At 48.1% G+C, this 23,069-nt stretch overlaps 1 protein-coding gene across 2 annotated transcripts in view; it reads right to left on the bottom strand.

Moving 5' to 3' along the window:
* USP24 (ubiquitin specific peptidase 24) overlaps nucleotides 1-23,069 on the bottom strand; it is a 2,799,104-nt gene that overhangs the window by 878,624 nt on the left and 1,897,411 nt on the right. The window lies entirely within an intron of this gene.

Raw genomic sequence — 23,069 nt, 5'->3', positions numbered from 1 at the left:
GGAAAGGGTTAACTCTAATCCCTTTTTGTCTGTACCTCCTGGAGCCTTGTTTCGCTCCCTTAACACTAAGACTTGGCTGGTGGCAGTGGTATCTACCTCAACTTTTCTACCGCGATTATAGTGTATACACGTGGTACTGGTTTAGGCTATTGTGTTAGCCTCGAACATAAACCCGCTTGACCAAATATACTTTATTTTGGATCCTGTCGGATTTAGTTGCCATTTCTTTGTGTTAACATCCTTCTTGTGTTTTACTTTGCGTGGCAAACCCGGTTTGCCTACTTTGTTCGCCGTCCTATGGCGGGCTTCTGTGAAGAAGCCCTCCTTTGGTGTCTGGGTGTCTAGGTGGGCTAAATGTGAGGGAGGGGTTTAGTAACCCCCTGCACAGGGTCTCCTTGGAGACCAAAGTCACACTTTGTGTCCATTGGCTGGGGTGGTTGTCCGGCTGGACCACCCCCCTGCTGTGTGATTGACACCCAGGCTGTGTGAAGTTTGGCATAAAAGCCAGGACTCTTGGGCTGGAAGTCAGAGTCGCCACTGGAACTACAAGAACCGAAGAGAAGCGGAGAAGACGACGGCTGCTGCAACTCCCGAGTCCCGGTGAAACCCTGCTGCAGTCCTGAGCCATCTACGATGACAGAAGATCCAGTCCGGAGTCTTCTTCCCTTGAGCATGGTGGGATCAACCAGCTCACCTTCCTACAGCTAGAGAATCCTCTCCTGGGTTGAAATTGCTGCACGAAACTGTAGTGGTCTGGATAGCCATCAGAAGAGCCCTCTCCTGTTTTAAAGGAGCGCACCTTTTATTCACTGTTGCTTTGTTGCTGCTGGCCTCGGTTATAGGTGAAATGGTCGAAATACAAAGGATCGAATGGCAGTTTTTCAAGTCAAAAGGACCACAAAAAAAAGGGTCGAATGCATTTTTTTTTAATGGGGGAGTTCCCCTCCAACCCCCTGTTTTATTTTAAAAAAAACTTTTTTTTTTTAACTATATTAAATTTTAAAAAAAAGGAAAATTGAAATAAATCATTACAAAAAATTGTTTTTCGATCCTTTTGACTCGAACTTTGTCATTCCATCCTTCGTATTCGATAAAATAACTGGACAACTCTGGCCTCATCCCTGGGTAGTGCAGATCACTCCAGACGTCGTCCTTCTTGTCCCCACGACTGAAGCTTCAGGAACCGTGAGTCTGCAGGAACTACCAGGAACAACTGCCATGGTACCAGCTTTCTTCATTCGAATAAGGTACTGTGTCCATTTGGTCGTTCTCTCCATCCGACCTTGAGGAATTGGGGTGAACCCTTTTCCTTACCAAAGGCTTTTCCTTTCTCCCTTCCCTCTTATAACTTTCGTCTCCATTTGACAATATCCAAGTACTCCTGGCAATATTAATCTCGAACTGTTGTAATCGTGTGATCCTCGACAACAGAGCCCTGCTCCATTTGACACTGGCACAGGCCTATTTACTTTATCTGTCTCTTAGAATACGCCCTCTCATTCAAGTGCCTTGACAAAAGTATTGCCTATGATTTTTATCCCCTTTTCCTTGGTTTTTATTCAATGTGCTAAATGTGTTTTGACTACGGTTACAAGTCTCCCCGTGGGTACGCTTTTCTTTCGTAAGACCGAACTGTCATTACTGTCAAAAAGTGAGCGCTGCTTAACCCCCGGTAACGTCTTTCGTTTCACAACACTGGTCTGTCAAATCTTAATGTACTTATCTTGAATTGACCTGAACCAAAGGAATTGGTTGTGTGTGGTATATTTATAGTGTGGTTTTGTTTAATAGAAGTGAAGTGTTTTGTGAACAGATGGTTTAAAAATATATGTACTTATATTTTTTAACCAGAAACCTTGAGTAAGTGTTTGTTCGAGTCACAGTAATTGTAGTCCTTGGTGTAATCCCTATTACTGCTCATTTGCTCTTGAGATAAGCCTGGCTGCTCCGCTACTGCTACCACTATAACTGTGTAGTACGTGCTTGTACCAAAGGTGAAATTGTACTACTACTTGTAGACTTAATTATCTGTAGTGTTCCCTAAGGGTACTGCAGAGGATTCTGCCTAACAGGTGGACCCTGGATAGTTTGCATATACAGAAGTAATGATTCCCTTTGCATCACATAGAACCTGCACGGTGTTGGAATGCCAGTGCTTGCTATTGCGATAGATGTGCTCTGTGGCCCTAGGTGGACGTAGGGCCACATGGGTGCAATCGATGGCACTAAGCACTTTAGGGAAGTGTGCCACCCCGTAAAAGTCCTGGACCTTAGCCTGCCCTTCTGCCAGTGTTCTGGGCATGTATATGTGCCTGCGGACTGAGGGGCCTGCAGTCATGATTGCCAACACCTGGCATAGGCAGCGTGAATGCGTGGGTTGTGAAATGCCCCCAACTATGGCAGTTGTCCGATGAAATGACCCAGTGGCCAAAAAAAGCAGTTCATTGGGCACCTTTTCAAGGGTCTCAGTGTTTGGGAGCACAGGGTGGGTGATGTGAGGTCATCTTCCCACTCCCTGACCAGGTCTAATATGATATAAGGTGGGAACCTATACCTGCCATAGACCTGGTCATCAGGCATCCCAAAAAACGCAGGTCCTAGGTAGAAAAATGCGGGCCCTGGCTAGCATCCTCCTCCTGCGGTGTCCCACGATCACTGCTGCGAGAAATGGTACATTCATCGTAGCTGTATGCAAGCGTTGGTTTTTCGTGCACACTTTTTATGCATTGGTTTTTGTGCGCTGTGACGCTCACGCCTGCTTTGGCATGGCGGACGTGTTTCCGGATTTGCAGGTCTTTTTCTGCGCGCCAGTGAGCCCTGTTCGATTCCATGAATACGTGTTGTTAGCGCATATGGGCGTAGCAAGGATTTTACTGTGGTACTTCCCACGTTACGCCCACATTTTTGATTGTTGTTCCCCATTTCACATGTTCCGCCCCCTTTTTAGGTGACTGCGCAAGACGGTACGCCCCTTCGCTAGGAGTCTCGCGCAAGTCATTCGAAGTGTCGCAGTGACGTGTTCGACCCGCGCTGATTCATCGCAAGTCTCGGTTAAGCCCTGCGCATTGTGTTCCATGAATCGGCAAACAGGCAGGCGCTTGTGTGCGTAAGTCCATCTTTTTTGGCGCAATTAATTCCATGAATAGGGCCCCCAAGTGTGGTACCACATAGAAATTGTAAATATTTGTCATTTTAGAATTACCAAAGTATAAAGTGTGTTATTGAATTGCTTATGTATCTCTGAAACTTATATAAAGAACAGTGTTAGCACATAACAGTGCATGGACATTCCTTTGTGGGGACTCACTGTACTTAAGAACCAGCCTGCATCACCTCCTGAGAGCTTAAGCCTTGATTCCTCATCCACAGCTACCATATAGAGAACCTTGGCTGGGGTGCTCTGTGTCTCTACCATACCATATCTGGGGCAGAAATACAGATACCCCCCCTCCAGTCTTTACACCATCCACCTTGCTACGGAAGCCTTGGATGCTTGACAACGTGGTTTTGACCCGCCAAAAGGGATGAGCAAGGCATCTGACTTACGGAAGCTCTTTGTCCTGTCCAGATAGAATCTTAGCGCATGCCTGACATCCAGACAGTGCAATACTTTCTGAGCCTAAGCCTTTGGGTCAGTGGAGAACGTAGGGAGAAAGGCAGGATGCGTCCTGAGCACCACCTTGTCCCAGTGAAATGTGGTGTAAGGCTCTGAGGGCACCAGAGCCTAAATCCCGCTGATCCTGCGTGCTGAAGTAAGGCCAACCAGCAGGGCAGTCTTAATAGTCACAAGCCTGATGTCTGCGGATGCCATGGGCTCGAAAGGTTTGTGAGCCAGGGTGCCCAACACCACGTTATGGTCCCAGAAGGGATGTGGACGCTTGACTGGTGGATATAATATGATTAGTCCTGCCAGATGCCTTTTTACCACCGGATTGGAAGAGAAGATGTCATCTCCGGAATTCTTGTAAGCCCCTATGGCCACCAGACATGTACGGCAGGAGTCTAGAGCACACTCAGTGACCCAGATGCACAGAGAAGGCGAACACATGGTCCAGGGAGCATGTCAGTGAATCAACGCTGTTTGTCTTGGCCCAGTGGCAGAACCTGGTCCACTTGCTTCTATACTGATTCCTGGTGGAGTCGCTCCTGCCCCTTGTATGATGGCCAGGTTATCTTGCTTCAGGGTGACCTGTTCAGGAACCACGCTGCCAGAGCTAGCTTCTGCAGGGTGGAGTGAACTACGGTGCCCCCCTGCTGGGAGAGTAAGTGGGCTAGACCCAGCAGGAAGTGTACTGGAGGTTGGTCCGACAATCGGAGGAGATCCGAGAACCACAGTCTTGCCGGCCACCATGGCGCTATCAGGATGAGTCGAAGGTTGTGTCACTGCCTGACCCTGCAGAGAACCTTGTGAATCAGTGGAGTGGGGGAAAAACCGTATGCATTCAAGCCATTCCACGTGCTCTGCAACGCGTCCCCCAGAGATCGTCTGCCTCGCCCCAGCCAGGAAGCGAACTGAGGGCAACTCCCGTTGTCCATGGTAGCGAATAGGTCTACTTGAGGGTGGCCCCACCTGTCAAAAACCCCCCTCGGGACCGCTCCATTCGACTGCCACTCAGTTGTCGATCCCCAACCTGCTGAACCTGATCTCCTCGGGGCAGGTGGGCTGCTGATAAGTAAATGCTGTTGGACAGTGCCTAGTCCCAAATGTCCAACAGACGGCAGAGGGGAGGGGATCTGGTACCTCCCTGCTTTTTGATGTAATACAAGCAAGTGGAGCAACGCCCTGCTACAGACAATGAGTAGGAACGGGTTGAGGGCCAGCCAGATGGCCATCATCTCGAGCCAGTTGATGTGTTCCAGCTGATCCTGTCAAGGCCATACTCCATGGACACTGTGGTTGTCCAGTGTAGCCCCCCCCATCCCTCTAGGGACGAGTCTGTGGTAATGGTGATCTCAGGAGAGGCCTGCCGGAACGGTCTGTACACTAACAGATTGGTTTCTGCACGCCAACATTCCAGGTCCAGGTGCAGGTACTGTGCAATGCTGACGAGAGCTGCCAGGGAGCCAGTCTCCTGATTCCACGAGGCTGAGAAATGCAGCTGCAGCCTCCTCATTTTGAGTCTTGTGTGTGGCACCGCAAGGAGATAATCCGCCATTATGCCAAGCAAGTGCTGGTACCACCACACTGAGGTCACTGGCCTGCTGAGAAAATGCCTGGTGGTCTTCTTGTTTGCCGTGACCTTGTCTGCCGAGGGGAAGATCCTCTCCATTCTCGTATCCCATATTAGCTGCATGAATATTAAGGATTGAGTGAGGAGTTCATTAACCTTGTAAAGACCTTTGGAGCCAAGTTGAGGCCAAAAGGGAGGACCTTGTATTTAAAATCAACGCCCATGATCCTGAACCTCAGGAAGGAACAATGGGCTCCCAAATGGGCACGTGCAGGTAAGCATCTTTCAGATCAAGGGAGTACATCCAGTCTCCCCCACACAATGTCTCTGCAATAAGAGCCGGAGTTACCATCTTGAACCTTTGAAAGGGTAGGGAAAGGCTCAAGGAAGAATGGTCCAGTACAACTCTCAGGCCAGCCTGGTTCTTTTTCTGAATGGTCAATGTTAGGACTGATTTTCTATACTCTGGCCTGGTGGACAGATGTATAGAAGGCCAACCTATATTGTGACAGGAACAAGACAAACCAGTTTAGGTAGCAGTGACATGTGGTTTAGGCAAATTTCTTCAGATGGGGTGAGCTTGTAAAGGGTTCACAATGAGGTCATACAATGGGAATCTTGGATTACACTTAGACAGGATGTATAAAAACTTATTCAATTATGGCCAAAACACACTATAGAAAAATGACTACAAGCAGGTAGACATAACACACAACACTATCAAACTAAATACATATTCACATTAACTTTGTTAAAGGGCATAATACAAATCAGAAACTCCTGCAAAGGAAAGGTTAGACATGTATTATGCACTAAAGGGTCCACAGAGATGATCCTCATCTAAAATTGTCCATCCCAAGTTGCCTGGGTCCTTGTGCCTAATAGTTCAGGATACAGTTCCACAGAACTTGGGATGCAGGAGAACATGCAGGTAGGGTTGCTGGGGTCCAGTGAAAGGTTCTTAGGGTCAGGATTCAAGTTAGACTTGATGCAGCACCCCTTCTCAGGACTGGACTCTGGTCAGGTAAGCAATTTTCGGACGGTGGTCACTGTGCACAGCGACGCAAAAGGACTCAGCAGCCACGGTCGGACCTTCCCTTCTATTTCGGGTCCCCTTGATGCTAGGACGCTGAAGTTTCGCAGGGCCAGCTGAGGATACCCCAACTTTCGGGCAGAAACTCGGTACAGTGACGCCAGCAGCACGGTAGCCCAAAAATGAAGCTGGTCAGCCACAGGACGGTTCCAGGGCATTTCCTAAGGCTTCATTGGCAGGCCACCGAGCAGACGTCGGGAATGGAAGGTCCCTCCGCTCCTTCGCAGGACTACTAAAGATCAAGAGCAAGAAAGGGCTCCACCAGGACAGCAGAAGTTGGTTGCCAGGCCTCCTTCAGTCGGGTCTCGGGTCTCTTCGCGGGTGTCACAACTAGATAGGATACTTGGCTCCTTCAGGTTTCTCCAGGATCTCTGAAGAATGGGTGCAGGGGTCCTGTTATCCTAAAAGCAAAGTAAGAGCTGAAACTCCCAGTATCCAATGGCAGAACTAGCCCACACACACAACCCAGCAGTGGTCCAATCAGGACCACTGGCGGGAACATTCATGCATTCCACTCACACACTGAAACCAGTTTGTGGATTGGAGTCAGACTGACCCAGCCCACATCCTGTCAGCAAACACAGTCAGCCCTCCAGTAGCCCACCCAAAGCTACTGCTTTCACGGGCACTGGAAGTCCTTTTAAGGATTTTCCTGGGCTCTCGGATCAGGAAGAAGGCTAAAGGATAAGAAGGTAAAAGAACAGGCAACAAATCTCATGGCACGGCATGTTTGACCAGTAGCCACAGTTCGTAGCCTAACGCGGTAAACAAGGTAAAGCGAATATACGAAAATCCCCAAAAAGTGGGGGAAAAACCATTGCTGCCACCAGCCTATCCTTTTAGCACACCTAGAGTAATCAAAAATACTCTCAGTGTTAGTCTAGGCCAAATTAAAAATGCACCCCATTGTACTGCAGTGTAAGCTGCATTGTACAATGATAAAAAGATACCACAAGTGATACAAAAGTAACCAAAGGTAGTAACATAGTAACACGACTAAGGGAAACAAGGTTTCCCAATACTGACTGCCTGAAGGACATATCAGTTTCCCCATAACAAATGAGCAAAGGCCAGTGCAGTGAAGCTTAAGGCTTCACTGTACGGCAAAAAGTACAGGTCAGATTCAAAAATAAAAGCAAAAGGTTGGGGGTTCCATAAAGATGCAAGGAAAGGTGCAGTAAAGAGAAATCTTTCCAAACAGCAAATATTTGGGTATAGAAGTCCATGCCTCGTTGTGAAGCTGGGACCTCCTCCACCTCTTGACTCGTGATGAGCGAGCGGATTTCCGCCAAAGGAGTTGCCGTCCCGATCTGCGGGAGTGGAGGGGAGGAAAAAGGAAGTAGAGCGATCGGCATGCAGAAGCCCATGGAAACTACAGAGAGGATACATGTGTCAGCAAAACGTGCCCTCCAGGAATAAAAGTGAAGAGCAAGCCTGCCCCCTACCAAAGACTTGTGGATCTGGATGACATCGTCACAACTTCTTACTCTCTGAAGCTGGTGCCTGGCAGTGGGACTGGAAAAACCCCTTGTGGGAGGATTTGCTCCTATGCTGGCTAGGAGACCGGTCGGGCTGTCTAGTGCGCAGCTCCTGAAAACCCCTCAAGCCACCGAAGGTACGGGCTCTGTCAGAGCATTGGTGACTGGTTATATGTCTTGGGCGCCGACGTTGTCAGGATTGACAAGGACTTAGCTGTCAGAGCTATTTTTCTTGCGGTCAAGTTCCTCGTCCGTGGTCGAGTGGAACAAGTCCTCACCCTCAAATGGCAGGTCTAGAATGCACTCTCGCAAATCGGGGTTAAACCTGGTCGCCTTGAGCCAAGCTGTCCTTCTCATATCTTTGCCAATCTAGCTTTAAAGCGCGCCTGTCTATACGCGGGGAGCTCTGGTAGGAAATCCGCAATATCCCGCCAAAATTTTTGATTCACTGCAGCCAGCACAGTGTCAGCATTGGCCTGGCGCGCATGGAGCGTGGCATTAGAGTAAATCTTTTCGCTGTGGGATTTCAATAGCTTTTCCTCCGTCCCTAGAAGGGCTGAGGTAGGTGCAGATGATGAAGTCTGTGGCTTGGAGTAAAGGGAGGCTGCAGCTATAACTGATGAATGCAGTTGAGTATGCACCGCCAGAATGAGTGAGTCCCACTGCGCCTGCCTGTACTTGGCATCGAGGCGTTTATTGGTAAGCTGCGTTGAGTGCGGCTTCACCCATCCCTTCTTGGCTAGGGCTTCTACGTCATTCTGCAGAGGGATGCCAGTTCTTGTGGCAGGGTGAACGGTCAGCACCTCTGCAAGAATGTGGCAGGGTGAATGGTCAGCACCTCGGCCAGAACCCCTGCTTCAGGTTGCTCAAGTTGTGGCTGAGCAATACCAAGGTATTCTGTTACACCCTCCAGCCTCTCGTGGAAGGCCTTAGCTGATGAGGGAGTATCCTGGTCCTCGTCCATGTCGCCCGCTGTGGAGTGCTGGGTGCGGGCAGCTGTGGCTCGCTGACTGGCAGTGCCGGGGGCTGCTGTGGAGGCTGCGCCGGAGGCAGAGCCACCATGACTGGTGTGAGCACGGGGACCAAGGGCTGAACTTGGGCCGGGGCCTGGACCATGGTCGGAGCCTGGGGTGGTGCCGGAGGGAGCATGTCTTTGATGACCCCCACCTGAGAATGGTGCCCATCTGCAGTGATTTCATGAGGGCAAGGAACTTTTCGAAGAACCTATCATCGCATGCAGACGAAGGGCCTGGAGGAGCAGGAGCCGGGCCCTGTGGTTGCTGAGGTTTTGACAGTCCTTGCTGCACCACGCTGGGAGCTGCGTAACGCCCATGTGAAGGTGTGGTCGGGTATGACGTGGACCAGGTCACTGGAGTGGTCCAGTCCCACCTAGATGTGCAGTCCCATGCCTGCTCTCCAGAAGGAGGTAGGCTCCGGGCGAGCCGCCATCTTGTCTGGCCTGACAGCCATTTTGTCATGCCCTGCCCACGTGCCTGCTGCGTGATGCCTGAAGAGCCGGGCCCAGTCTCTGCCTGCACACTTAAAAGCTTGGACCTTCCCTGCACCTCAGGTAGCGACATGGGAGGCGTAGTGCCCTCAGCCATGACGCCGGTAGTGCTGCGTATAGGCGCCCCCTCGGGTACGAGCACGATAGTAGAGCAAAGCCCCTCAGGGATGCCCCCGGTAGAAGAGGCTTGCGGCACCTCAGTGGTGGAACCGGGAGGATCTTGCAACCCCTCAGCCTGTTGGCCAGTAGTTCTGAGAGCCTCGGTCTCCTTGCTGGTCCCACTTGAGTGCGTAAGGATCTGACGTGGGGAAGGAACCCTTGCATGCTGGGCACCTGCAGACACCCGCCGTCATCGACATGCGCCGGGAGGAGCGTGGCACCAGAGGACAGAGACTTCTCTGATAATTGCTAGGACAGAAAACAAGTAGAGAAAAAACAGAAATCTTCGGGGAAGAGCGCGTGGAATTATAAGGCTGTAGGCCTAACCCATGAGCGCTGGTGAAGCGGTCCGTTCCCGTCAATGTGGAAAAGAGGACCGAAGCGTGGCGACGGTGGGTGGAGTCAGGGGAGTGCATGATCACAGGGCCATGCACCTGCGTGCATCCAAATTTAATGGGGAAGACTATTTTTCTGGTGAAAGGTTCACTTCCCATCCGTAGTGAGGGACGCCCATACAGTATGGCGGAAAGGGGATGGGACGTAGGAGTAAATATGTATGAATATTACCCGTTTGAAAAGGTAACAGTCTTTATTTCATGTCGGGTCACGTGAGTGTTTGGAATCTCCTGTGTGTGTATTTTATGGCCACAAAGCAGTGGCACACCGTACCCTAATGAGGGCTGTGATGCCAGCAATGAAAAAGAAGTTATTCACGGTCCTTAAAATTGACTACTGAGAAACCCAGATTAAACTATAATCTACCTATCTAGACACTGATATGTATGGCTAATTAAATGTGATAAAAGACATAATACACTCTGGGTAGACCAGCACATTAGTCTGGGAGTGACCAGACCGCCACTGGTACAAAATAGGTTGTCCTCTTGCTACCATTTCTTGTGACACAGATTTAGAATGCACCATTTTATCACCCTGATATGGATTACTGGTGTAGAGAGGGTTTACTTTGTTATTACTTTACCCATTTTCGGCCCTGTATATCCGATTAACAGTTGGTCTTCCAACCTGAATTGTCTTGTCCTGTGTTGTAAAAACTAACAGCCCTACTGGGGTCGCGCCTATGCAGCCTTTCTTCCTCCTTGGATGGAAGAGGAGGTGGAAAGAAAGCTGGTAGATAGATTGTCTGTGACAGGTGAAACAACCTTCGGAAGGAATGAAGGGCACACTCTAAGAGTCACCTTATTGTTGAAAAAGATTGGAAAAGGGACTTACAGAACATGGTCTGCAATTTCCTCACTCTTCGGGCAGAGAAAATGATGAACAAAATGGCGGATTTCCAAGATAATAGCCTCCGAGGACACAATTGTAACGGCTCAAATTTTTTAAATCAAAAGGAAAGGTGCTAAAATTGCAAAATATGGAGAGATGCGAACTGCCTCTCACAAAGAAAGCGAAAGACAAATGGCAAGGATATTTTGACGTATCCATGAAGAGCTGAAATTATATGTCCATGAAACAGCAGTCCACAGAACCCTCAATGGGATGTCAGCATTGTGTTCAGCAGTAAAACGGAGCACTTTCATGAAAATTAAATAAAATGCTGTAATTTGGTTTTTCCCTTTAAACTAAAAATATGCTCAGCAAAATGCTTGCTAATCTTTCAAAGCGTGAACATGATTTCTGCCTATCACCCGCTCAGTTACATGGACAATTTCAAAGCAACACGCATGTACTTTTGAAACGTTGTATTTTATAAGAGGTTATTTTACATGCATTAAGGCACCAGTTACAGGCTATTGTTGCAAGGGGCCAGGATGTTGATTTCTCCAACATGCGAAACCCAGCTCCTCTCCCTGTTGCGTGGGAGAGAGAGGTCTGGCTGCTTTAATTGTCAGTGCCTTCCTTAAAAATACAAGAAAATAATCACTTTTGAGATCAGAAACACAGTGGACCAGATAAGATTGGGTCTGGCCTGGCAGCACTGGTGACCACCAGGTCACAATTCACATAAAAAGTGCATTAGCTGGTCATTAGCTCTTGAAGGACTGAGCTAATGTAAACACAGATCCCCCCTCTACTGATGCCATGCCTGAACAGAACAGAAATGAAACTTAAAAATAAAAGGTTGGAGATCTGAGCAAATGAGTGGTGGAGCTGCCCATGTTTGAAAGTGGAAAAATGCATTTCATTGTGTAAATAGGACAGCGTACATCGCAAAATAGTCATTCTACGTTATTATTAAAGGTGAAAGTTAACCCCTTCTCACCATTTAAAAACGATTTTGGTAGGAGAAACACAACTGAAGTTATAAATGAAAATGGGATTTGGGCCTTCTCTTGATTCTCTCAGATGTGAAAATTTGATAAAACATGACAATCATAAATCCTTTGACGTCCGTAAAATGGCATATTTTTCACTGATATGATTCCGGAGTAAATGAAGAACTATATATTTGCACAGGAATGACCTATAGACTTCTGACTAGTTTTATGTGATTCGCTGTCAAATGTAGTTTTCAAAATTATATTCATATCGGTCAAGATGTTAAAATGAAGGGCACTTGTCATGTTGTGAGATTTTGAGTTCAAAAACATGATCGAGCCAACCTGTCGAAGTGGGATGATGAAGTGCTCTACTCCCCAGGTGTCCCAAAACACCAGGGGAGTAGAGCACATTCACTTGTCCTATCAGCACACAGGTGGGAATGGGTTAGTGAAGGCTAGTCAATCCCTTTCGCGAGAATCATGACACATTAGTGATGTCATATGCCCTAGTACTAAGCCATCTTGCTTCAGAGCAGGACTTACCACTAATCCCATGCGGTGACCTGCTGTCAAAATCTGGCGTGAGCAGAGAGAGACCTAGCTTGCAGTGAAGCCAGGAGACAGACTGATTGGGACCTTGGAATCAGGAGAAGAAGCTGAGCCCTTTGGCTGTCTCAGCAGTGTACCCTGATGCACTCTGATGTCCACTCCAGACCTCTCCTGTAAGTAGAAATAGCCCAGGCCATAGACTGTACAATCCCTGTATTCTTTCAGCATTGCCTTAGATATTTCCGCATTGCAAAATCCTCTGTTTACCTGTGTATCTTAGTTCTTTCCCCGTTGAAAAATCCCTGTTTGCCTGTGTAGATCCTTATCCTATTTTACAAAGTAAATCAATTAATTCCCAATTTAATTCAAGGGATCTGTATTCTTGGCATTCAAAACCAACCATCTTTTCCTAGTGTGTTGTGAGCCGGTATAGGCCTAAAAGATCTGCCAAAAGAATTAACTCCACAGCCCTGTTCCACGTGTGTGTGCAGGGTGCACAAACTAAATTGTCTGTGTCCATTGCGATCTGCAAAAACGAAATTCTCCCTGTGTCCATTGTGATCTGCAAAACGAAATTGTCTGTGTCCATTGTGATCTAAAAACAAATTCCCATTGGCATGTTTCCACTTTTAAATTGTGCCAAACACCATTAAAATCAATTCTCCCATTCTGTTCTGGTAATATTCCCCAAAGCCCTGCCTGTCCTCCTTGGTGTAACAAAAACACATTCCCATTTCCTTCTATGCCTTTTCATTGCAACTGTGCTAAGTAATTTAGAACCGATTTACCCATTCTGTTCGGACCATAATCCTCAAACCTGTTGTGTCCTTTTAGGTGTAAGAAAAATGAATTCCCTTCCTTTCTATTCTTTCCCATAGCAGTTGTGCTAAACCATTTAAACCAATTTTACCTTTGTGCTATGAATAACAAATTTTCCCTTTCTCTTTCTGTCCCCATAATGTTTCTGTGAGTACTACCTAAAATCCGATTTTTCTCTGTGTTCCCACTCTGTGCCTCTGCTTTCCATTCAAAAAGAGTCAAGGCTAGTGGATGTTGGGGAGTGAGTGGTGCTGGGAGAAAAGTGTAACTCGGTTCATATTTCTTGTGTGTTTTGAACTGTTCTTTGGTTGTTTGGGGGAGGAGAGGTGATTTAAAAGGGAACTATTGTAAGGTATATTCTAGTGTCATCTCTGAGTTGCCAAGGATATTTGTCTTTGTGTTGCCACAACATTGGTGGCTGCTGTAACATGTTTGTCCTCATTTGCCTAAATAAATTATAAATATTTAATTAATACACACCGGCCTGTTTCCTAGTCCACTGTGGCACAGAGTATTTGTTGAGGTTGTGTGCGAGACGGGTTGGAGGCCTAATAAAAATCCAAAGGGCTTTCCTGCGTGACACATTCATTGTGGGGGAAGGAGCTCCCTGACATGGGTGTTGACCTACAACAAACAGATAAAACGGGGGGTTTGTGCCGTGATTGATGAAGTGTTTTCACTTGCGACTGCGCGGAAGAGCAGACTATTCATTGAAAGTATTGTTACATTTAGTGGATAGAAAGCTGTGTTGCATTCTGAAGGCGCCATCCAAACCTGTACCCTGGGTTTCAGGGCTGTGTATAGGTACTGCGTGCTTCCCGTGAGGTGTTGCATGCGGACCTCCGAGGCATAATATTGCAGATGCATTCATCTCAGTCCCGCATGGCTGCTGCCATGGAGGACCAGGCCAAGACTATGTGTGGTGAACCTCCCTTGCGACATGCACCTTCACACATGTGGGTGTTGAAGTGCACCCTGCCCCTCCACCCTCCAGGGTAGGCCTTCCTCCCCGGTCCACCATGGGCATTTTTGATTTTCTTTGTGCTTGTTTTTCCCCTTCTGAACCTTGGTGACTTTACTGCCTATTTTTCCCTGTTTCTTTTAGTTTAGTTGCCATTCTTGTGTCCTCATTTGTTAGTCTTTGTTCGGAGTTAGACTGCTGGGGGTTCCCAGCAGGAAATCTCTGCATCTTCCCTTCCCTTCCCTTGTTTTACCTGTGCTCTATTGTGAATTTATGTGACAGTCTGTTGCTTTGTGTGGCATCCGAGGGCATCCACTGTGGGTTCCGGCTGGACCAATACCGGCTTGTCTCATGCTATTACACTCCCTGTTTGTGCCTCAGGGTCCGGGAACAGATCCCACTCCTGCTTCCCCTTTCCATGGGCTTGCAAGGAGTGCAGCGTGTAAAGGTAAATTAAACAGAGGCATTGGGCTTCCTTTATATCTGTTGGCAGTCTTAAGTCCAACCTGTGTATACACCCCTAGTGGGATTCATCACTGTTTGTTCAGTACATGGTTAACATCCCTTTTTGTTTGGGCATTGAGATCAATCCTTTGTTCCTGTTCCATCTGTATGATTTAACTTGCCTATCTCCAGTATTGTTTGCCTTCCTGCTGTATATGCTTACCTGCACCCTTTAGTTAGAGCCACAGAGAATACTACAAGGGTGCCCAGTGGAAGTTACGACACATGATGAGTCACTGTCAGACAGATTGAATATTGGGTCCAGTGTTTCTGGTATGTTGTACTGGGCAATTTATGTTCCTGTCTACATTATTATTTTGATGCGTGAGTGTGTGTTATTTTGGACCTGGTTCCATTCATCGCTGAACAATTTGTGACAGTAGAGTTATGTGTTGGCCATTTATTTATCTCTTTGGACATTGCATGCCATGGCATGGTGTGGCAACCAGGATGCATGAAGTGGGGCGGGGGAGAGGGTGTTAGGTGACATAACGGCATTTGGATGTGTACTTTGGCATGGTGTTACTGGCATACTACATCTTCCATGTGTTCCTTTCCCTTTGTGCACACCAGATTGAGTAAGTTCTAAGGGATGCACACAATGTGACACTTCCAAGGACACATTCTCAGGGTGGTAAGGTTGGGACAGATGATTGTCCCTTTGTCATCATCAATTGTCACCTAGAATGTGGCAGGGCTGTGTGCACTCTGCAGGGGGTGGATTTTAGGTGAAAATTGTGCCACAAGCTGGGTACGGCACCCTTGCCACGTGCCCTTTCCCCTCTCATGCGCAGCCGCCGTGCATGTGGTTGGGAATGTGAGGGCACCACCATGTCCACTGGAATGCCACGCCGTGTTGCAACATTGCGCAGGACACATGCTGCAATAATGATCCTGCACACTACTGGTGGTGCATATAGTAGCTCACCAGAGTGGTCAAGGGAGCGGAAGCGTGACTTCAGCACTCTGAATGTGCGTTCCACTATGGCCGGAGTTGCAATATGGGCTGCTTTGTATCTTACCTGCGGTGGTGTGGTTCGGTTCCGTATTGGCGTCATCATGTAGGTTCTCAGAGAGTAGGCACTGTCTCCTGTAGAGGTGAAATGGTTTGTCAGTGTTGTGCTTTTGTCTGTGTGTGACATGCATGCATTTGTAGGGCCATTTCTTCTCACTAATGAGCCATGTGTTGCCATGCCTCCCAGATTCCAGGGCCCGATGTAGGGGTAACATTCTGAATATGAAACTGTCATGGGTGGTGTTAGGGAGAATTCTCATTTATGGCTAATTTCCCTTACCTAGTGAGTCCATCAGTAGCTTTGCTGGATTTCTGGGGTTTATTTTTTCCACCTGGTAAGAGTGTGAACCTTTTTCCCACTCTTACATGTGTTTTGCCATGTGTATTTCTACTTTTTGTGTGCTCTTGGGCTCTGGAGCCACACCACTCCATGAGCCCAACTTTTTGTGTGTGTTACACAGCACCTTCAGTGCAGTGACACAGGGTTGTCTCCAAGACTTCCTACTGACTCCATTTCTCTGGGGCTTACTACTGTCCCGCAGAAACAGGTAAAGTTGCCATTTACTTTATCTAGTCATTTAACCTACAGACCCAGTACACCCCATCTTACATGGAGTATTGGAAAGGGTAAACTCTAATCCCTTTTTGTCTGTACCTCCTGGAGCCTTGTTTCGCTCCCTTAACACTAAGACTTGGCTGGTGGCAGTGGTATCTACCTCAACTTTTCTACCGCGATTATAGTGTATACACGTGGTACTGGTTTAGGCTATTGTGTTAGCCTCGAACATAAACCCGCTTGACCAAATATACTTTATTTTGGATCCTGTCGGATTTAGTTGCCATTTCTTTGTGTTAACATCCTTCTTGTGTTTTACTTTGCGTGGCAAACCCGGTTTGCCTACTTTGTTCGCCGTCCTATGGCGGGCTTCTGTGAAGAAGCCCTCCTTTGGTGTCTGGGTGTCTAGGTGGGCTAAATGTGAGGGAGGGGTTTAGTAACCCCCTGCACAGGGTCTCCTTGGAGACCAAAGTCACACTTTGTGTCCATTGGCTGGGGTGGTTGTCCGGCTGGACCACCCCCCTGCTGTGTGATTGACACCCAGGCTGTGTGAAGTTTGGCATAAAAGCCAGGACTCTTGGGCTGGAAGTCAGAGTCGCCACTGGAACTACAAGAACCGAAGAGAAGCGGAGAAGACGACGGCTGCTGCAACTCCCGAGTCCCGGTGAAACCCTGCTGCAGTCCTGAGCCATCTACGATGACAGAAGATCCAGTCCGGAGTCTTCTTCCCTTGAGCATGGTGGGATCAACCAGCTCACCTTCCTACAGCTAGAGAATCCTCTCCTGGGTTGAAATTGCTGCACGAAACTGTAGTGGTCTGGATAGCCATCAGAAGAGCCCTCTCCTGTTTTAAAGGAGCGCACCTTTTATTCACTGTTGCTTTGTTGCTGCTGGCCTCGGTTATAGGTGAAATGGTCGAAATACAAAGGATCGAATGGCAGTTTTTCAAGTCAAAAGGACCACAAAAAAAAGGGTCGAATGCATTTTTTTTTAATGGGGGAGTTCCCCTCCAACCCCCTGTTTTATTTTAAAAAAAACTTTTTTTTTTTAACTATATTAAATTTTTAAAAAAAGGAAAATTGAAATAAATCATTACAAAAAATTGTTTTTCGATCCTTTTGACTCGAACTTTGTCATTCCATCCTTCGTATTCGATAAAATAACTGGACAACTCTGGCCTCATCCCTGGGTAGTGCAGATCACTCCAGACGTCGTCCTTCTTGTCCCCACGACTGAAGCTTCAGGAACCGTGAGTCTGCAGGAACTACCAGGAACAACTGCCATGGTACCAGCTTTCTTCATTCGAATAAGGTACTGTGTCCATTTGGTCGTTCTCTCCATCCGACCTTGAGGAATTGGGGTGAACCCTTTTCCTTACCAAAGGCTTTTCCTTTCTCCCTTCGCTCTTATAACTTTCGTCTCCATTTGACAATATCCAAGTACTCCTGGCAATATTAATCTCGAACTGTTGTAATCGTGTGATCCTCGACAACAGAGCCCTGCTCCATTTGACACTGGCACAGGCCTATTTACTTTATCTGTCTCTTAGAATACGCCCTCTCATTCAAGTGCCTTGACAAAAGTATTGCCTATGATTTTTATCCCCTTTTCCTTGGTTTTTATTCAATGTGCTAAATGTGTTTTGACTACGGTTACAAGTCTCCCCGTGGGTACGCTTTTCTTTCGTAAGACCGAACTGTCATTACTGTCAAAAAGTGAGCGCTGCTTAACCCCCGGTAACGTCTTTCGTTTCACAACACTGGTCTGTCAAATCTTAATGTACTTATCTTGAATTGACCTGAACCAAAGGAATTGGTTGTGTGTGGTATATTTATAGTGTGGTTTTGTTTAATAGAAGTGAAGTGTTTTGTGAACAGATGGTTTAAAAATATATGTACTTATATTTTTTAACCAGAAACCTTGAGTAAGTGTTTGTTCGAGTCACAGTAATTGTAGTCCTTGGTGTAATCCCTATTACTGCTCATTTGCTCTTGAGATAAGCCTGGCTGCTCCGCTACTGCTACCACTATAACTGTGTAGTACGTGCTTGTACCAAAGGTGAAATTGTACTACTACTTGTAGACTTAATTATCTGTAGTGTTCCCTAAGGGTACTGCAGAGGATTCTGCCTAACAGGTGGACCCTGGATAGTTTGCATATACAGAAGTAATGATTCCCTTTGCATCACATAGAACCTGCACGGTGTTGGAATGCCAGTGCTTGCTATTGCGATAGATGTGCTCTGTGGCCCTAGGTGGACGTAGGGCCACATGGGTGCAATCGATGGCACTAAGCACTTTAGGGAAGTGTGCCACCCCGTAAAAGTCCTGGACCTTAGCCTGCCCTTCTGCCAGTGTTCTGGGCATGTATATGTGCCTGCGGACTGAGGGGCCTGCAGTCATGATTGCCAACACCTGGCATAGGCAGCGTGAATGCGTGGGTTGTGAAATGCCCCCAACTATGGCAGTTGTCCGATGAAATGACCCAGTGGCCAAAAAAAGCAGTTCATTGGGCACCTTTTCAAGGGTCTCAGTGTTTGGGAGCACAGGGTGGGTGATGTGAGGTCATCTTCCCACTCCCTGACCAGGTCTAATATGATATAAGGTGGGAACCTATACCTGCCATAGACCTGGTCATCAGGCATCCCAAAAAACGCAGGTCCTAGGTAGAAAAATGCGGGCCCTGGCTAGCATCCTCCTCCTGCGGTGTCCCACGATCACTGCTGCGAGAAATGGTACATTCATCGTAGCTGTATGCAAGCGTTGGTTTTTCGTGCACACTTTTTATGCATTGGTTTTTGTGCGCTGTGACGCTCACGCCTGCTTTGGCATGGCGGACGTGTTTCCGGATTTGCAGGTCTTTTTCTGCGCGCCAGTGAGCCCTGTTCGATTCCATGAATACGTGTTGTTAGCGCATATGGGCGTAGCAAGGATTTTACTGTGGTACTTCCCACGTTACGCCCACATTTTTGATTGTTGTTCCCCATTTCACATGTTCCGCCCCCTTTTTAGGTGACTGCGCAAGACGGTACGCCCCTTCGCTAGGAGTCTCGCGCAAGTCATTCGAAGTGTCGCAGTGACGTGTTCGACCCGCGCTGATTCATCGCAAGTCTCGGTTAAGCCCTGCGCATTGTGTTCCATGAATCGGCAAACAGGCAGGCGCTTGTGTGCGTAAGTCCATCTTTTTTGGCGCAATTAATTCCATGAATAGGGCCCCCAAGTGTGGTACCACATAGAAATTGTAAATATTTGTCATTTTAGAATTACCAAAGTATAAAGTGTGTTATTGAATTGCTTATGTATCTCTGAAACTTATATAAAGAACAGTGTTAGCACATAACAGTGCATGGACATTCCTTTGTGGGGACTCACTGTACTTAAGAACCAGCCTGCATCACCTCCTGAGAGCTTAAGCCTTGATTCCTCATCCACAGCTACCATATAGAGAACCTTGGCTGGGGTGCTCTGTGTCTCTACCATACCATATCTGGGGCAGAAATACAGATACCCCCCCTCCAGTCTTTACACCATCCACCTTGCTACGGAAGCCTTGGATGCTTGACAACGTGGTTTTGACCCGCCAAAAGGGATGAGCAAGGCATCTGACTTACGGAAGCTCTTTGTCCTGTCCAGATAGAATCTTAGCGCATGCCTGACATCCAGACAGTGCAATACTTTCTGAGCCTAAGCCTTTGGGTCAGTGGAGAACGTAGGGAGAAAGGCAGGATGCGTCCTGAGCACCACCTTGTCCCAGTGAAATGTGGTGTAAGGCTCTGAGGGCACCAGAGCCTAAATCCCGCTGATCCTGCGTGCTGAAGTAAGGCCAACCAGCAGGGCAGTCTTAATAGTCACAAGCCTGATGTCTGCGGATGCCATGGGCTCGAAAGGTTTGTGAGCCAGGGTGCCCAACACCACGTTATGGTCCCAGAAGGGATGTGGACGCTTGACTGGTGGATATAATATGATTAGTCCTGCCAGATGCCTTTTTACCACCGGATTGGAAGAGAAGATGTCATCTCCGGAATTCTTGTAAACCCCTATGGCCACCAGACATGTACGGCAGGAGTCTAGAGCACACTCAGTGACCCAGATGCACAGAGAAGGCGAACACATGGTCCAGGGAGCATGTCAGTGAATCAACGCTGTTTGTCTTGGCCCAGTGGCAGAACCTGGTCCACTTGCTTCTATACTGATTCCTGGTGGAGTCGCTCCTGCCCCTTGTATGATGGCCAGGTTATCTTGCTTCAGGGTGACCTGTTCAGGAACCACGCTGCCAGAGCTAGCTTCTGCAGGGTGGAGTGAACTACGGTGCCCCCCTGCTGGGAGAGTAAGTGGGCTAGACCCAGCAGGAAGTGTACTGGAGGTTGGTCCGACAATCGGAGGAGATCCGAGAACCACAGTCTTGCCGGCCACCATGGCGCTATCAGGATGAGTCGAAGGTTGTGTCACTGCCTGACCCTGCAGAGAACCTTGTGAATCAGTGGAGTGGGGGAAAAAGCGTATGCATTCAAGCCATTCCACGTGCTCTGCAACGCGTCCCCCAGAGATCGTCTGCCTCGCCCCAGCCAGGAAGCGAACTGAGGGCAACTCCCGTTGTCCATGGTAGCGAATAGGTCTACTTGAGGGTGGCCCCACCTGTCAAAAACCCCCCTCGGGACCGCTCCATTCGACTGCCACTCAGTTGTCGATCCCCAACCTGCTGAACCTGATCTCCTCGGGGCAGGTGGGCTGCTGATAAGTAAATGCTGTTGGACAGTGCCTAGTCCCAAATGTCCAACAGACGGCAGAGGGGAGGGGATCTGGTACCTCCCTGCTTTTTGATGTAATACAAGCAAGTGGAGCAACGCCCTGCTACAGACAATGAGTAGGAACGGGTTGAGGGCCAGCCAGATGGCCATCATCTCGAGCCAGTTGATGTGTTCCAGCTGATCCTGTCAAGGCCATACTCCATGGACACTGTGGTTGTCCAGTGTAGCCCCCCCCATCCCTCTAGGGACGAGTCTGTGGTAATGGTGATCTCAGGAGAGGCCTGCCGGAACGGTCTGTACACTAACAGATTGGTTTCTGCACGCCAACATTCCAGGTCCAGGTGCAGGTACTGTGCAATGCTGACGAGAGCTGCCAGGGAGCCAGTCTCCTGATTCCACGAGGCTGAGAAATGCAGCTGCAGCCTCCTCATTTTGAGTCTTGTGTGTGGCACCGCAAGGAGATAATCCGCCATTATGCCAAGCAAGTGCTGGTACCACCACACTGAGGTCACTGGCCTGCTGAGAAAATGCCTGGTGGTCTTCTTGTTTGCCGTGACCTTGTCTGCCGAGGGGAAGATCCTCTCCATTCTCGTATCCCATATTAGCTGCATGAATATTAAGGATTGAGTGAGGAGTTCATTAACCTTGTAAAGACCTTTGGAGCCAAGTTGAGGCCAAAAGGGAGGACCTTGTATTTAAAATCAACGCCCATGATCCTGAACCTCAGGAAGGAACAATGGGCTCCCAAATGGGCACGTGCAGGTAAGCATCTTTCAGATCAAGGGAGTACATCCAGTCTCCCCCACACAATGTCTCTGCAATAAGAGCCGGAGTTACCATCTTGAACCTTTGAAAGGGTAGGGAAAGGCTCAAGGAAGAATGGTCCAGTACAACTCTCAGGCCAGCCTGGTTCTTTTTCTGAATGGTCAATGTTAGGACTGATTTTCTATACTCTGGCCTGGTGGACAGATGTATAGAAGGCCAACCTATATTGTGACAGGAACAAGACAAACCAGTTTAGGTAGCAGTGACATGTGGTTTAGGCAAATTTCTTCAGATGGGGTGAGCTTGTAAAGGGTTCACAATGAGGTCATACAATGGGAATCTTGGATTACACTTAGACAGGATGTATAAAAACTTATTCAATTATGGCCAAAACACACTATAGAAAAATGACTACAAGCAGGTAGACATAACACACAACACTATCAAACTAAATACATATTCACATTAACTTTGTTAAAGGGCATAATACAAATCAGAAACTCCTGCAAAGGAAAGGTTAGACATGTATTATGCACTAAAGGGTCCACAGAGATGATCCTCATCTAAAATTGTCCATCCCAAGTTGCCTGGGTCCTTGTGCCTAATAGTTCAGGATACAGTTCCACAGAACTTGGGATGCAGGAGAACATGCAGGTAGGGTTGCTGGGGTCCAGTGAAAGGTTCTTAGGGTCAGGATTCAAGTTAGACTTGATGCAGCACCCCTTCTCAGGACTGGACTCTGGTCAGGTAAGCAATTTTCGGACGGTGGTCACTGTGCACAGCGACGCAAAAGGACTCAGCAGCCACGGTCGGACCTTCCCTTCTATTTCGGGTCCCCTTGATGCTAGGACGCTGAAGTTTCGCAGGGCCAGCTGAGGATACCCCAACTTTCGGGCAGAAACTCGGTACAGTGACGCCAGCAGCACGGTAGCCCAAAAATGAAGCTGGTCAGCCACAGGACGGTTCCAGGGCATTTCCTAAGGCTTCATTGGCAGGCCACCGAGCAGACGTCGGGAATGGAAGGTCCCTCCGCTCCTTCGCAGGACTACTAAAGATCAAGAGCAAGAAAGGGCTCCACCAGGACAGCAGAAGTTGGTTGCCAGGCCTCCTTCAGTCGGGTCTCGGGTCTCTTCGCGGGTGTCACAACTAGATAGGATACTTGGCTCCTTCAGGTTTCTCCAGGATCTCTGAAGAATGGGTGCAGGGGTCCTGTTATCCTAAAAGCAAAGTAAGAGCTGAAACTCCCAGTATCCAATGGCAGAACTAGCCCACACACACAACCCAGCAGTGGTCCAATCAGGACCACTGGCGGGAACATTCATGCATTCCACTCACACACTGAAACCAGTTTGTGGATTGGAGTCAGACTGACCCAGCCCACATCCTGTCAGCAAACACAGTCAGCCCTCCAGTAGCCCACCCAAAGCTACTGCTTTCACGGGCACTGGAAGTCCTTTTAAGGATTTTCCTGGGCTCTCGGATCAGGAAGAAGGCTAAAGGATAAGAAGGTAAAAGAACAG

This window comes from Ambystoma mexicanum, chromosome 1q (genome assembly GCF_040938575.1).
Source record: "Ambystoma mexicanum isolate Mex_15411 chromosome 1q, UKY_AmexF1_1, whole genome shotgun sequence".
NCBI classification, from domain to species: Eukaryota; Metazoa; Chordata; class Amphibia; order Caudata; family Ambystomatidae; genus Ambystoma; species Ambystoma mexicanum.
Note: the sequence above shows the minus strand (reverse complement) of the source record. Positions and strands in the feature narration are given on the sequence as shown.